We start from the raw sequence: 16,279 nt of genomic DNA, 5'->3' as shown, positions 1-16,279 counted from the left end.
CAATAGTTGAACTAGCAGTAGCCCTAAGAGTTGCAAATAAACCCTCTTAGCGCTCCTGACCTACCCTTTGGACATCCAAATTGCAACTAATAGCTTTTTATTTAGTTTCAAATAGCCTAGCACTCCAACAGTAGTAGCAGTAGTTATAGCTTAGGCATTAGCATTAGTAGTAAACTGAAGAGTTTCATTTCTTGAGTTTTAATAACAGTTGCATGTCCTAATAGTTTCAATAAAATAAACTGAGCCCTTTCTTAGATATCACTGATGCACCCTTTTGATAAACGGCAAGCACACAGTTTGTTTTGTTTTAGCTACACACCTCCCTCAATATTTTTTATCTTGTTCTCCCTCCATAAAAAACGCCCTCCCCTCACGGGAAACTCCTCCGTGATAAATTTCTCGAGCGTAAGATACAATCCCTCTAGTCATAAAATTCTCCTGAAAATTTCCATTTAACTTACTTTAATTTGAAAGAGACGTAAATTTCTGATAGTTTTGTGATCACTCCAGAAATCCCTCCTTCTGTGGAAATATTTTCTGGGAAATCGAACCAGCTGAAAATTCTCCCGGGCAATTCCCTCAGAACATCTTCAAATGTAAAATTGAGTTGGCAAAGAGAAAGCAATACAAATTAAAAGAATGAAGTAAAGGAATTTTGTCAAAGCCATCACTTTTGACTCTTACTATACACTTTCATTCCAATGAGCCTCCTCTTACGTTCACAGGACCATCCCTTCCATAAAAACCTCATACACCCCTGGGTCATAACCTACAACCCTTGCTCCCAGACTCTGAGGAGTTTTGTCAGCCCCAAAGGCTTTGCAGCGTGATCTTTGCACATTTTTTTTAGCAGATTCTATCGGATTCATTTGGGGAAAATGAATCCGAAGAGGGGGGCATGGAAATAGGGGGGAAGAGGGGGTTTCTTCTTTGGGCATGGAAGAGGGGGGGGGGTAACTGGCCTCCGATCATTGACTCATAAAAAAAGGCACCATAATTTCTTATTTCCAATCCGACGAGCCCCCTCCAAAGTTTATTTGACTAACATTACTACAAGCTTAAATGACCCTGGGTAATAACTCAAAACTCTTGTCCTGAGGACTGTAGGAGGGGGGTTGTCATGCAAAAAGACATAATTTCTGGCCCTTTTAACAAAGCCGAAAAAAACATTATTTTAAATTTTGATTGGATGTGTCTAGGGAAATGATGACTGTGGGAGGGGGGACTGGCTTTCCTCTAATCACTTTTGATTATCAAAAAGGACTTTCAATTTCGAATTGGCTGAGTCCGTTTCAAAGTTTCTGTCATAACTACTTTTACTACTTATAATACTACCCTGGTCTAAAAAAAAGCAAAAAAAAACAACAAATAAATAAACACATAATACATTGCGCCCGCATTGCTCTAGCAATATTGCGCTGCCTATGATACTAATAGCATAGGTCATAAAGGCCCTCTATCAGCGGGTAAACAAAAATACAAATAATATATTAAATTTTAAGTTAATAAACTTACATTTTCGGGACATTCTCGATTTTCCCGATAAATCCGTGAGCTCAGCTATGAAGAAAAAAACGTGTCAGTCGATGTCCATTTCAGCGTTCCGGATACATCTCCCGTACCCCTCAATGGGTCCCAATATAGTTCTAGGCAACACAAAAACTTTGCTGAATTTGTTGATTTGCGTATTTTTTGTGTCAACTTCTCGTCGACAGATAGGTCGCAGGTTCAACATTCAATCAGGAATTTCTGATTTAAAAAAAAATAAGATACTTAAACTCCACAATGTGACAAAATGCAAGTGGAGTCAATTAAATAAAGCAAGATGAAAGCACTATAGATATACGAGTACATGCGTTGAAACACAAGAGAATCATGGCAAAATGCATAGGGAATACCCTGGTAGCATTTTCCTAGATAACTAACTGGAGAGAAGGAAACATGTTAAGAAAACAATTCTTACTTCATAATATGTAGAATAGCATAGTTAACACACATTGCACGCAGCCTCGCTATACTTTATCCTCCCCCCCCCCTCCCGATGTACGAATATATAGCCCAAATTATATATATTTCAAACTATTCTCGCAATTAGTCTTTCTTGCAACACATTTTGCATGCGGAATCAACATACTTTACCCCCACACGTCTAATATACAAATATACAGCCCAAATTTGTCTCTAAAGTATTATAATTTCATTACATGTTGGTATTTTTCATTAGGATTAACCCAGCTTCATTTGTTGAGTGTTTGCCAAACAATACATAAGTGCTGAAATGAATCCCTAATTCTTGTTCAGATGACTTTAGGAAAAGGGGGCTAGGGTGTGGGCGAATTTCCCTCCAATGTCTTAGGTCACTTAAAAGAGGTAACTTAAAAAAGGTTTAGTGCTGCTCCTTAATCTGGAAGCATTAAGTTAAGGAACTCTGGATCAGCCAGATTTCCTGGAATTGTTTAAACAGCGATCAGAAATTAAATAATTTTTTTTAAAACTTAAAACGAACATAAATTATTACGTAGGCCTATATTAGGGGGTTTACTCCTCCAAAATACCTCGCTCTTAACACAAAAATTTGAATTCTGTCCCAATTCTCTGACCCAACCTCACCTTCTCATCTTCACTTATTCCTAGCCTTAGTGACTTAGTTTTCTTACCATAATTTTCAAGCCTATTCTGGCACCCTGAACCCGCAAAACCTCTAACAGTTCAATTATTTTGCTCACACTTTCATCAAGGATGCTTAAATCATCAGTATAATACCCCCCCCCTCATATACATAATAATTTCTGTTCGTTTTAAATTTTAATGCTGCTCCGTACTTTCAGTTGAAAAAAACTTTTTTCATTTAATTGCTTAAGAAAATACAAATGAATATGATTTATCAGTTTAATATACACGTAAAGATTTCTATTTCTTAAAATCTTAATAATTTTGTATTTATTAAAGCTATAAAAGTGAAAACATTAAAAAAAAGTCAATAAAGTGCAAATTATGTTCTTTCCTTGAAAAGGCATAGGAATTGTGACCCTATTTATGTTAATTTCTGCTCATTTTGAGTTTGACTCGTTTATTATTGCAATTATTATAATGTATTATTGTAGATTATTGTAATTGAATAAATAAAAACAAGTTTTTTTTCAACTGAAAGAAAGGAGCAACATTAAAACTTAAAAGAAACAGCGAAACTTAAAACCAAACTTAAACGAGCATCCATGCAATAAGTGAGTTTCTTTGTTGTTCAAAAGGGGGGATTGCAATTTTTACGAATCGGGCTTCAACAATTCCAAATGTGTATTTTCATATTTATCCGACTCCATTTTCAAATGGTTTCGAGCGCTTATTTGAGAATTTGTTTAAATTTGTTTTTAAAATGACCTTTTTCAGTTAAGAGCAATGGTAATAATAGTTGGTATTTCTCACTGAGTTACAAATGGCTATTTTGTAGCACCGTTTTTATAAAGATGCTTAAGAAATATTACTATGGGCCGCGGGTTGCTCTATAATTTTGTAGCTATTGCTGCAACCGAACACTGTGCATATTCAAATTTCTATTTCATCAAATTTGTTTACGCTGTTTTCATCAGTTGGGAGGTGTATACCAATTTTAGCTCTAGGCGTTCTTTCCCCCATGGGAAAATATTCCCCCTCCCCCCGATAAAAATACCCCCTGGAAAATCCCCTCAAAAAAGAAAAAACACCCCGTTGAAAATAATCCCAGCGAAAAATAAACCCCTTTGAAAACACCCCCCCCCCCAGAAAATTGCCCCGTGGAAAATATTCCTCCAATAAATACCCCCCCCCTCTCAGGAAAATACTCCCAACGGGAAACAAGACTTTACGAATTTGAGAATTTTATTTGAATTTTGTTTTTTATTTTCCGTAGGGGGAAGGATTTTGGTACTTGTGTATTATATACCACTCACTCAAGTTTACGCTGCTTAAAACTCGAGAAAAAACTGGTTTCTTCGTTAATTTCTTTCGGTTTAGCGTGAGACAAAACAAAGACAAGTGACAGAATATATGGGAAATATATAATTTGTGCTATATATTTGCACATAAGGGAGGGGAATTTTTGGACTGTTTGAAGTCAGAAAAAATTCTTAGTTCATAATATGCAAAATTTGTGTACCTAACACATTTTGCACACACACCCACTGTTCTTCCCCCCCCCCCAATGTGCAAATATAAAGGCCATATCTGTTTTTAAAGAGACGGAAAAAACTATCGAAGAAACCGGTTCGTTCTTGAATTTTACACATCGTAAACTTGAGTGAGTGGCATATAATACTCAAGTAACGGAATTTTTGGTTGAGAGAGAGTCGGATTTACCGGTATTTTTTAAAAGATCAGAAATTAAATTTTTAAAAACTTCCTGCTCAAGACCTCGCTCTTTACGCTAAAGTTGTAAAATTTTAAAACAAAGCTTATTATTCTAATTAAACGGCCATTGTGTTTCAGGAATTGTTCTTAAGGAATTAGGACAAATTGTTAAAAGTTTAGAGTTTAACTTTAGTTAAAATCTTAAGTCAAAACTTTTAAGAGTTTAACAAGTTCAACGTTCCTGCTTCTTGTGTTCCGTTTTCACGATAATAACAGTATACCCTTTTGCGTTAGTAATCTTTTAAAATAGTTCCCATTGGCCCATGGGCCACTTTTCAAGGCTCGTTTTCATGGAATAAACAAAAATCCAAATAATGCATTGAATTAAATCTTAATAAGGCACATTTGTCTGAAAGCCACCACACTTAAGTTCTCTCGAGATTTTGAATTGCGAACATGAGACAATAGCTAGTTTTCGTGGTCTATATACCAGACAATATTAGTTTCGGCTCGGTGGGAAACCACAATTTAGCTATATTTTAATTAAAGGTACTTATGTGTTATATAATACACACTCGAGAAGTGAGGTTTGGTAAATGCTAATGAAATAAAATGAAAATACAATATGCCTACTTTAGTCACAAAATTAAGAAAACTACAATGAATAATTATGGAAGGGCGAAGTATACTGCAATATATACTGCCCTGAGCGTATAATATTAAATACGTAACCTAAACTAACCTAAACCCAACTAAATATTTAATGCAAATATATCTACAGTGTAGTCAAACAGTTCGTGGTAACGAACTGTAGTAAGGAGCGATCCCGCTCAATAGTAACCAAAACTCTAAAAAATTGAATTTTGATATCAATAGCTACATCAAAAGAATTGCATTTTAATGCTGATTTTAAATATGTAAGTTTCTAGTCTTACCCATCAAAAGGTACGAGCCTGAAAAAATTTGCCTTATTTAGGAAAATAGGGAGAAACACCCCCTAAAAGTCGTAGGATCTTAACGAAAATGACACCATCAGATTCAACGTATCAGAGAACCCTACTGTAGAAGTTTCAAGCTCCTATATACAAAAATGTGGAATTTTGTATTTTTTGCCAGAAGACAAATCACGGATGCGTGTTTTTTTTTTTTTTTTTTTTTTTTTTTTTTTTTTTTTTTTTTTTTTTTTTCCCATGGATCATCGTATTGACTAAGTGGTCCTAGAATGTCGCAAGAGGGCTCATTCTAACGGAAATGAAAAGTTCTAGTGCCCTTTTTAAGTGACCAAAAAAATTGGAGGGCACCTAGGCCCCCTCCCACGCTCATTTTTTCTCCAAAGTCGACATATCAAAATTTTGAGATAGCCATTTTGTTCCGCATAGTCAAAAACCTTAATAACTATGTCTTTTGGAATGACTTACTCCCCCACAGTCCCTGGGGGAGCGGCTGCAAGTTACAAACTTTGACCAGTGTTTACATATAATAATGGTTATTGGGAAGTGTACAGTCGTTTTCAGGGGATTTTGTTTTGTTTTGGGGTGGGTTTGAGGGGAGGGGGCTATGTGGGAGGATCTTTCCTTGGAGAAACATGTCATGGGGGAACAGAAATTCAATGAAAAGGGCGCAGGATTTCTAAAATTACTATAAAAAAAACAATGAAAAAATAAACATAGAAAAGTTTTTTTCAATTGAAAGAGAAGAGTAGCATTGAAACTTAAAACGAACAGAGATTATTACGCATATGAGGGGCTCTAAAAATACTTTAGCATAAAGAGAGAGGTATTTAGGAGGAGATAAATACCTCGCTCTTTATGCTATAATATTTTTAGTAATTTCAACTATTTATTCTACGGCCTTTCTGATTCAGGGGTCATTCTTATAGAATTGGGACAAAACTTACGATTTAGTGTAAAGAAAGAGGTATTAATGAGGGTACAAATCTCCTCATATACATAGAAAAATTAAAGAATATAAAAGTTTGTTACGTAAGTTAATTCTAAAGTTACGTATATTTTTTGCTAATAAAAAAATTCGTTAAAAATTAAAATTAATAGTTGCCTTTTTATGTAACCGAAAAATTCAATGGCAACTAGGCCTCCTTCCCCATCCCTTATTTCTCAAAATCGTCTGATCAAAACTAAGAGAAAGCCATTTAGCCACAATAGGAATTAATATGCAAATTTCATTTAACTAATTTACGTGTGGAGAGTCAAAATCAAACATGCATTAATTCAAAAACGTTCAGAAATTACATAAAAAAACTAGTTTTTTTAACTGAAAGTAAGGAGCGACATTAAAACTTAAAACGAACAGAAATCACTCCGAATATGAAATGGATTGTCCCCTCCGCAATCCCTCGCTCTTTACACTAAAGCTTTTAATTGTTTTAAAAAGCAGAATTGTGGCAGAGTCAAACTTCATGGGGTCATTCTTAAAGAATTGGGACAAAAATTACGATTTAGTGTAAAGAGCGAGGCATTAACGAGGGTACAAACCCCCTCGTACACATAATAAAAATATAAGAATATATAAGTTTGTTACGTAAGTTAATTCTTAAGTTACGCATATTTTTTACTAATACAAACGTTCGTTAAAAATTAAAAGTTCTAGTAGCCTTTTTAAGTAACCGAAAAATTGGAGGGCAGCTATGCCTCCTTCCCCACCCCTTATTTCTCAAAATCGTCTGATCAAAACTAAGAGAAAGCCATTTAGCAAAAAAAAAAAATTAATATACAAATTTCTTTTCAATAATTTATGTGTGGAGAGCCAAAATCAAACATGCATTAATTCAAAAACGTTCAGAAATTAAATAAAAAAATTAATTTTTTTAACTGAAAGTAAGGAGCGACATTAAAACTTAAAACGAACAGAAATTACTCCGTATATGAAATGGGTTGTCCCCTCCGCAATCCCTTGCTCTTTACGCTAAAGCTTTTAATTGTTTTAAAAAGCAGAATTGTGGCAATGAGTCAAACTTTAGCGTAAAGAGCGAGGGATTGCGGAGGGGACAACCCATTTCATATACGGAGTAATTTCTGTTCGTTTTAAGTTTTAATGTCGCTCCTTACTTTCAGTTAAAAAAACTAGTATTTTTTATTTAATTTCTCACCAAGACGAAGCTAATTGTCTGGTATAAACACCGTAATAACCAGGTATTGTCTCATGTTCATGATACAAGTTCTCGAGTGTGTATTATATAACACATAATTACCTAATTAAATATTTAGTTGGAATTGTGGTTAGGTTAGTTTAGGTCGTATTTAATATAGCCTAATGCAGCCTTGGCTGCCCCCTTTCCATCATCCTTTGTGGTAGTTTCCATAGTTTTGTCACTAAACGATTATATTTTCATCTTATTTTCGTAAATTTCATTATGATTAACCTAACTTCAATTCTTGAGTGTGGTGGCGATAAGACACAAGTACCCTTATTCAAATAAATATTCGGAAGATTCTCAATTTTCCCAATTAATTCGTGAGCTATGCTACAAAAACAAACAAACGTGAGAGTCGAAGCACTTTTTAACACTGATTCCAATAAAATGCACCTCCCTCACCCTTCAGTGTGTTCCAGATGTAGCTCTAGGCTATACAAAAACTGCCGATTTTGTTAGTGTGTGAATTAATATGTTCTTATCGGTCAGTTTCCCATTGACAGTTGGGTCACAGGTCTAACATTCAATCAGGGTTATCTAATAAAGAAAACAACTCAAAATGCACTCTGTGACAAAAGCCACGACGAGTCAATCAAATAAAGCCGGAGGAAAAAGCACCACAGATTTACAGGTTGGAACTGGAGTACATTATGGCAAAATGTATGGGAAATAGGGCTATAAATTACACTGAATATTTGCACACTAGGAAGAGGAAGGGGCTGGTTGGTCGATACGATAACCCCTGGGAAAAAAAAAAAAAAAAAAAAACAAATAAACACGCACCCGTGATTTGTCTTCTGGCAAAAAATACAAAATTCCACATTTTTGTAGATAGGAGCTTGAAACTTCTACAGTAGGGTTCTCTGATACGCTGAATCTGATCGTGTCATTTTTGTTAAGATCCTACGACTTTTAGGGGGTGTTTCCCCCTATTTTCCCAAATAAAGCAAATTTTCTCAGGCTCGTAACTTTTGATGGGTAAGACTAAACTTGATGAAACTTATATATTTAAAATCAGCATTAAAATGCGACTCTTTTGATATGGCTATTGATATCAAAATTCAATTTTTTAGAGTTTTGGTTACTATTGAGCTGGGTCGCTCCTTACTACAGTTCGTTACCACGAACTGTTTGATAACTGGCAAAAAACTAATCTCTAGTTTTTGAGATTTCAAGCTTGAAACATAGTAGTTAAAAACGACATATTTTAAGATGGTCACGGGTCTTGAGAAAACCTGTAAAAATACAATAAAAAAATTCTGAACTAACATTGCAATATGAAAAGAATGCAAAATTTATATACTCATTCAATTAGCTAAGGGTATGCTTGGCAAAAATGGGCTTCTTTCTTAAGAAAACACATAAAATACAAAAAAAAATCGGTATATTTCGTGATTAGCAATCCAATACGAAAAGAATGCAGAATATACGTACTCATTCAAATAGCTAAGGCTAAGCTTGGCAAAAATGGGCTTCTTTCTTAAAAAAACACATAAAAGTATAAAAAATTCGAAATATTTCATGATTAGCGATCCAATACGAAAAGAATGCAAAATTTATATACTCATTAAAATAGGTAAGGCTAAGCTTGGCAAAAAAGAGCTTCTTTCTTAAGAAAACTTCATCCATTGACGCACTGTAGAACCGGTTTCTTTCATTAGTTTCTTTTAGCTTAGCGAAAGACAAGACAAAGACAAGCGACATAATAGATGGAATATACATAATTTGGGCTATATATTTGCATATTAGGGGAGGTAGGGGTAAATATTTTGACAGTGTGAACATATGGCGTAATTTCGTAAAAATAGTGGATGAAAGGAGGGGAGGGAGGTGTAGCCAATTTTCCCAAATCAAGAGAAAATGATGGTAAAAACTATAAAAATAAGCCATTTGAAGGTACTATCTAGTACTATAAAAGTGCTATAAAGGTAAATATATATTTAAGAAAACTAATCTGTTTCTGTTGATGCTTAAATTATGCAGGATAATCTTAGTTTTGACAAGATTTTAGAAAAAAAAATTAAGCTGGGGGGCAAACGGGGTCTGGGGGGAATTGAGGTCTGGGAGGGACAGTTCCTCCCTTCCCCATAGCAAATTACACCCCTGATTGTGAAGTTAGAAAACAGTTCTTACTTCATAATATACAGATTAAATGTACTTAACACATCTTGCATTCAGACCCACTATAATTTACCCTCACCCCCTAATGTGCAAATATATAGCCCGAATTTGTTTCTAAAGTAGAATATTTCTATCATACTTAGGTATATTTATTAGGATTAACCTAATTTCCCTTCTTGAGTGTTGTTGCTATATCAGATAAGTATGCAGGATAAATATATCACCCAACTTCCTTGATTGACTGATGACATGGTGCTCTCTTAGCTAAGTCTGGCATTGTTAATAAGAGGAGGGCGAGTAATAGAAATTTTAGATAGAATTAGGGAAGAACATTTTCGTCATAAACCCTTTTTGAGTAATTTTATTCAAATAAATTTAAATGTCCCCCATACCTCATGATTTTAACACCTTTTTTCCATCTTCTCAACAAAATCTTAACCCTCCCCCAAAGTTTCCATGATTTGGCACCCCTGTTTTATGAAGTAGTGAGGTATATCTTTAAAGTTCGAACTGATAAATCCCTCAGAAAACTCAGTTGATTTTTATTATTCGAAATGAAACAGTCCACCCGCTGAAGACACGCCAAACAAAACACCTTTTCAGAAGGGAAATTAATGTGCTAAGTGCTAAGTGGAAGCACGCTGCTTATTAGTAGTTTTAATTTCTCATTGATACAAATAAACAGGTTAGACAGGCTTTGTATGAAGAAGCCCGAGTCAGAGTCTGCGCGTCAGAGTCTGGACTCATTCCAACATGAATTCTGTGCTTGGGAATATCTTGTTTGACTTATAAATTTTGGATTGTTTTCGTTGAATTTGGAATGATTTCACTCTTTTAGATGTAAGTTTCTGTTTTGTTTTTTTCATCAGTATATTGAAATGTGGAATCACGCAATTTTGGGTCCTAGTCAACAGACTGATATTGGGGGTAATGTTTATATTAACGGACTATTCTGTCTGCTTAAAAATAAGCTTACCTCTATTGGATCCTGAATCAAAATTTAACATTCATATGTGTCAGAAATGAACTTTACCCCCACCCCTATGTATACCAATTCAGAGTATGTTCTTGCACATTAAGGGGGATAGGGGTGAAGTTCAGACTTACCTCTATAGTCAGAATTGCATCCTGAATCCAGATTTAACATTCATTTAGGCTACATCGGAAATAAACTTTACCCCTACCTTATATATAGCCTACCAATTCAGATATATTCCAATTCATTGTATATATTTGTACATTAGGGGTGGCGGCGGGGGAATATCAAAAAAGATATTAACCTACAAAAGGATCTATCAAGAGAGAGAGAGAGAGAAAAAAAAAAATAGTTAACACATTTGAAGGTGCTTCCACCATAGTTCAGCCTAACCTGGGTAAAATTCTAGTTAATTGATTTCTTGCTATCTCAGAATGGGTTTAGGTTAGGAAAATGAAACTTTCAGGGATGAATCTACAGACTAAAGTATGTCCCGGGAAGGTATGTTGAAGCAACTACCTCCACTCCTCCCTCTAGAGGGCCCTGACCTTTAAAAATGTGTGTGTTATAAAAGTGAAATCTTGCCAAATAGATATTCTGCTTAATTGAAGTACAACAAAATTGTTTTCAGCTTCATAACTTTGCCCAATTCCATTTTATAAGGTTTTAAAGATAGGCTATGCAAATGAATTTCCTAAATTTTGAAAAAAAAATATTAATATGGCTCAAAATTCTACTCAAATAAAAGGAATTGCATTTTGAGAACTAAAGGCAGAGAAAAAGCAACTAGTAACCTAAAATTAAGGTAAAATGTTTTGTCAAAATTTCAATAGGTAGGCCTATAGACCTGTCATGAAGGCAAATTTTAGGGCCCTTTAAAGGGAGAAGCGTTCTCGGAAAGGGTTCAGGTTAGGAAAATGAAACTTTCAGGGATGGGTCTACAGGCTAAAGTATGTCCCGGGAAGGTATTTTGAAGTACCTACCTCCACTCCTTCTCCCACTAGAGGGCCCTGACCTTGGATGACCTTTAAAAATATGTGTGTTATAAAAGTGAAACCTTGCAAAATAGATCTTCTGCTTAATTGAAGTACAACAAAATCGTTTTCAGCTTCATAACTTTGCTCAATCCCATTTTATAAGGTTTTAAAGATATGCAAATACATTTCCTAAATTTTGAGAAAAAACATTGATATGGCTCAAAATTCTACTCAAATAACAGCAATTACATTTTCAGAACTAAAGGCAGAGGAAAAGCAGCTAGTAACTGAAAATTAAGGTAAAATATTGTTTTGTCAAAATTTCAATTGGTATAGACCTGTCATGTAGGCAAATTTCAGGGCCCTCTAGAGGGAGAAGGAGTGGAGTTGGGTACTTTAAAATACTTCCCGGGACATACTTTAGCCTGTAGACCCATCCCTGAAAGTTTCATTTTCCTAACCTAAACCCTTTCCGAGATAGCAAGAAGTCAATTAACTTGAATTTTACCAAATTTTGCCCTAACCTGTTCTGTTTGAGGGATGGGACAACTGGGGCAGTTGCTCTGAGTGCCGTGGCATAGAAGGCGTCGCGGTCGGAGAATTGACCATTTTAATCTAATTTTTCACTTTAATTTGGCTTTATTTTTCTTATTTTTGAGTTGGGAAGCAAGGGGAGGGGGCTATAATTAACTTTTCTCCAGACACCATCAATTCCAGGACCAACTCTGCCCCCTTTGTTTCCTAATGTGCATATATTTAGCGCAAATTATTGCTTGGGTCATTCCCTAGAAGAGTGGTTCTCAAACTTATTTAGACACTGTACCCCTTTTTACCCAAACAATTTTTTAGGTAGCCTACACCTCAGTTACCGCTACCAAGTAAACTATAGCTATAATATAGGCCCAGTTGAAATTGTCAGTCCTAGAGATAAAGGGTTGTTTTTTTTTTTTCAGCTGGCCACTTACCCCTTAAAAATTTTGCGTACCCCCAAGGGGTGCGCGTACAACAATTTGAGAACCACTGGCCTAGAGAACTACCTAGAGAAAGGAACATGCTAAGAAAACAATTGTTGTTTCATAGCCTGCAGAATAATCATGGTTAACACATTTTGCATACAGCCTCCCTATACTTTGCCCCTCCCCTCTAATGTATAAATATAGCTCAAATTATGTATTTTAAATGCATTCGGCCACCATAACTTATTTTTCCAGTTTTTATTTCGTCGCAGTTGATTCAATTTACAGGCACACTCACAGCCTACATAGACATTGTCTATATAGGCTTTGGGTACACGGGTTGAAACAAGAGTGACGCACTGCGAGAATAGCTGGAAAATATATTCGGGTTATATATTTGCGCATCGTCTGGGGGGGGGGCTGGGGGTAAAGTATAGCGAGGCTGAATGCAAAATGTGTTACATTATTCTTATTCTGTATACTGTGATGTAAGAATTATTTTCTTAGTATGTTTCCACCTCTCCAGTTACTTCTCTAGGAAAATACCGTCTGGTATTTCCCAAGTATTTGGCCACGAACCTCTACATTTTCAACCCGTGTACTCTAAATACATGGTTGCCAGTGTTTCGACGGAAACAGTTTAAAGAATAGAGTTGGGAATAAGTCAAACTTTAGCGTAAGGAGAGTTACTCTGAGGAGGGGACAGCCCCTTTCATATACGAAATAATTTTTATTCGTTTTAAGTTTTAATGTTGCTCCTTACTTTTAGTTAAAAAAATTTGTTTAAAAAAATTATTTTCTGAAAGTTTTTCAGCTAATGCAGGTTTGAATTTGGCTCAACTTACATGAAAAATTAAAACAGAATTTGCATATTAATTTTAGTAAAGTATCCCCCCCCATGTAAAGTTTTATTTGAAAAGCTTACCTCCAGAAACTACCCTATCAATGTGAAAATCTTCCCGTATAAAATACCCGCTCCCCCTCCGGAAATAATTCCCTCGAAAAAAATATCTGTATACTTCCCAATAACCAATAAACTATGTAAACACTAGCCAGAATTCAAAGCTTTTAGCCTTTGCCCCGTGGGTGTTGAGGGGTCAAGTTATTTTTAAAAACATAGCTATTAAATCTTTTAACTATTTTTAACCAAAATTGGCTAAAAGACCTTTCCCCAGGGTCTGCTGGTGATTGTGTTATCTCCAGAGCCATAGTTATTTGGCCTTTCAACTATGCTGAACGAAATGGCCATCTCAAAATTTTTACCGGATGATTCTAAGAAAAAAGGGGGGGAGGGGTGCATTTGCCCTCTAATCTTTTTGGTCTTTTAAAAAGAGCACTAGAACTTCAATTTTCATTCAGACAATCCCTCTCCCAATATTTAAGGAGTACTGGGTCGATATCATCATCCCTGAGAAAAAACAAAAAAAAAACAAATAAAAAAACAACAACAACAAATAAACACGCATCCGTGATCTTTCGTCTGGCTAAAAAGATTTGATTTTCATTACAATTATTTGACTTATAGGGGGTCTTTCCCCTTGTCTCGCATATCAGGCAAATTTTCTCAGGCTGGTAGCTTTTGATGGGTAGACTAAAATTCAATTAGACTTATATTTTTGAAATCATCATAAAAAGCCAGTTCTTTTTATATATCCATTGTTGTCAAAATGCCGTTTTTTTAAGTCTTGGTTACTATTGAACCGAGTCGTTCCTTATTTACAGTCCATTACCACGAACTTTTTGACTTATTCAAACTAACAAAATTCACCTTGTCTCCGTGGCTACTACTTTCATTGTGATTTGATATTCAGAATGCGGAGTTTTTGTTAACTTTTTGATCTGAGTTGGTAATAAGGATGCATTTCTGGCTTTTAGAAGCCGGATGAGAAACAAGAAGGGGATAACCATAGTTCAAGACACGGATTATAATATTATTGTGGTCCAAGACTCAAAGGAAGGTAAATGACCAAATAGATATAATAAAGTAGTCGCAATATGGCTGTGCAAAGGGATAGATCAGGAACGCTAAGAGCTTTAAGTTGAAACTCTCAGGGCTACTGCTACTTCTACAATTATTAGATGCACTAATAGAGTATAAAGTAAAAACTTTCGAGAAATTTTAGATTGAAAAAAAAAAAAATGAAAAGGCACAATGTAACTGCTGGTTTTCAAAGTGATAAAGCGCATATTTCTGCAAGTACCATTACAAAGCCGTCCTTAGCGCTCGAAAAAGGAAAAACCAAAAAAAAGTAAAGTGAAATGCCAGAAACAATAACCAAAACCGAAGTAGTGAAAATTTCATTCAGAAATTAGATAATGCAAACTGTCTTGCTAGCGATTGATGCAGTCTGTCTATTGACCGGGTTCTTATTATTTATAGCAACTACGCCAATGTTGGGAGACCGTGAAGTTAGAAAACAATTCTTGCGTCATGATATTCAGAATAATTGTAGCTAATCCCGTTTTTCATGCAGACCCGCTGTACTTACCCCTCCCCCCTAATGTACAAAAACGAAGCCCAAATTATACAAGTCAAATGTATTCTGTCACCTGTCACGTATTTTCCGGTTCTTGTTTCGTCACAGTGATTCAATTTATAGGAACACAGGTTGAACTAGACCTAAGTTGCCTGAGCAACGTGAAGTGTTGCGGCAACCTTTGTCCGGCTTCGCCGAATAAAGTGTTGCGACAGCAACACTTTGGTTTTGTTTCTTTGCTATCGGTTAAACGCTGAAGTTGTCAGCCTATCGAAGCTTTTAAAACGTTATGTTCAAAGAAGAACGCGAGCAGTAATCGCATGATCAAAGGCTATTCCTCAGCGTTGAAAAAACAACAATAACAAAAGAATATCGAAAGGAGGGACTAAATTGACTTTGCAGCCAGTTGAACTTTATCCTTTTCAATCGTAGACATCGTGACGAATCAAGACTTGGAACAATATCTTATATAACCTAGTTGGTATTATAAAGCTATTCGTAGAATTTCAGGATCAAAATACCATAGATGACACTCTCTTAATTATTACAAAACTGCCTCGTTGTGTTACGTTATCGTTTGTACCCGTTGCGTAAACACTTAATTCTAGGTTACAGTGAGTATGGGTAGGCTACACCAATTAGCAAAAGTTACAAACCCCTCTTCACTAAAGAAGACTGTAGCCTAACAGACGATTATTACTTACAAGTCCCCTACATGTCTTACCACTGGAGCCAACTCGGTCTTACCATCAAATACACTGGAAACAAATAGTAGGTACACCAAATAGCAAAATTTGCAAACCCCTCACTGCCAAAGATGATTATGAGCTAACAACCGACCTTTCCTTACATGTCCCCTACATGTCTCACAATTGGTATCGGCTTATTTTTGGTTTCAGTGTGTGCCCTACTACTGAAGTTGTCAACCCCTTGAAACTTTCAAACTAGCATAATCTCCTGTAGGAATTGTTGTACCAAAAAATGGATGATATATACTTTGATCAGCTCATCAAGAGCTATCGATTGCCGTCAAAAAAAATTCTATCTGTCTTAGTTCAAAAGTTGTTTTTTTTTTGCCGTAGGCCAACTTTCTAACGTCACCACTTAGAAAGGAGCAAAGGATAAGCTCCAATTTCTTTAGCAATGATAGAACTTTTAAAGCTTAAGAGGTACATTTGATAACATTTCTCTACCTCAATCCCAAGTCCGAAAGAACAAATGATAAACCCAGCCAAAATCACGGCAGCACTTTCGGAGTTGTCAACCCCTTTAAACTTTCAAACTGATATATCTCATGA

The sequence above is a fragment of the Artemia franciscana genome, chromosome 11, assembly GCF_032884065.1.
Source record: "Artemia franciscana chromosome 11, ASM3288406v1, whole genome shotgun sequence".
NCBI classification, from domain to species: domain Eukaryota; kingdom Metazoa; phylum Arthropoda; class Branchiopoda; order Anostraca; family Artemiidae; genus Artemia; species Artemia franciscana.
This window is presented reverse-complemented; position numbering follows the sequence as displayed.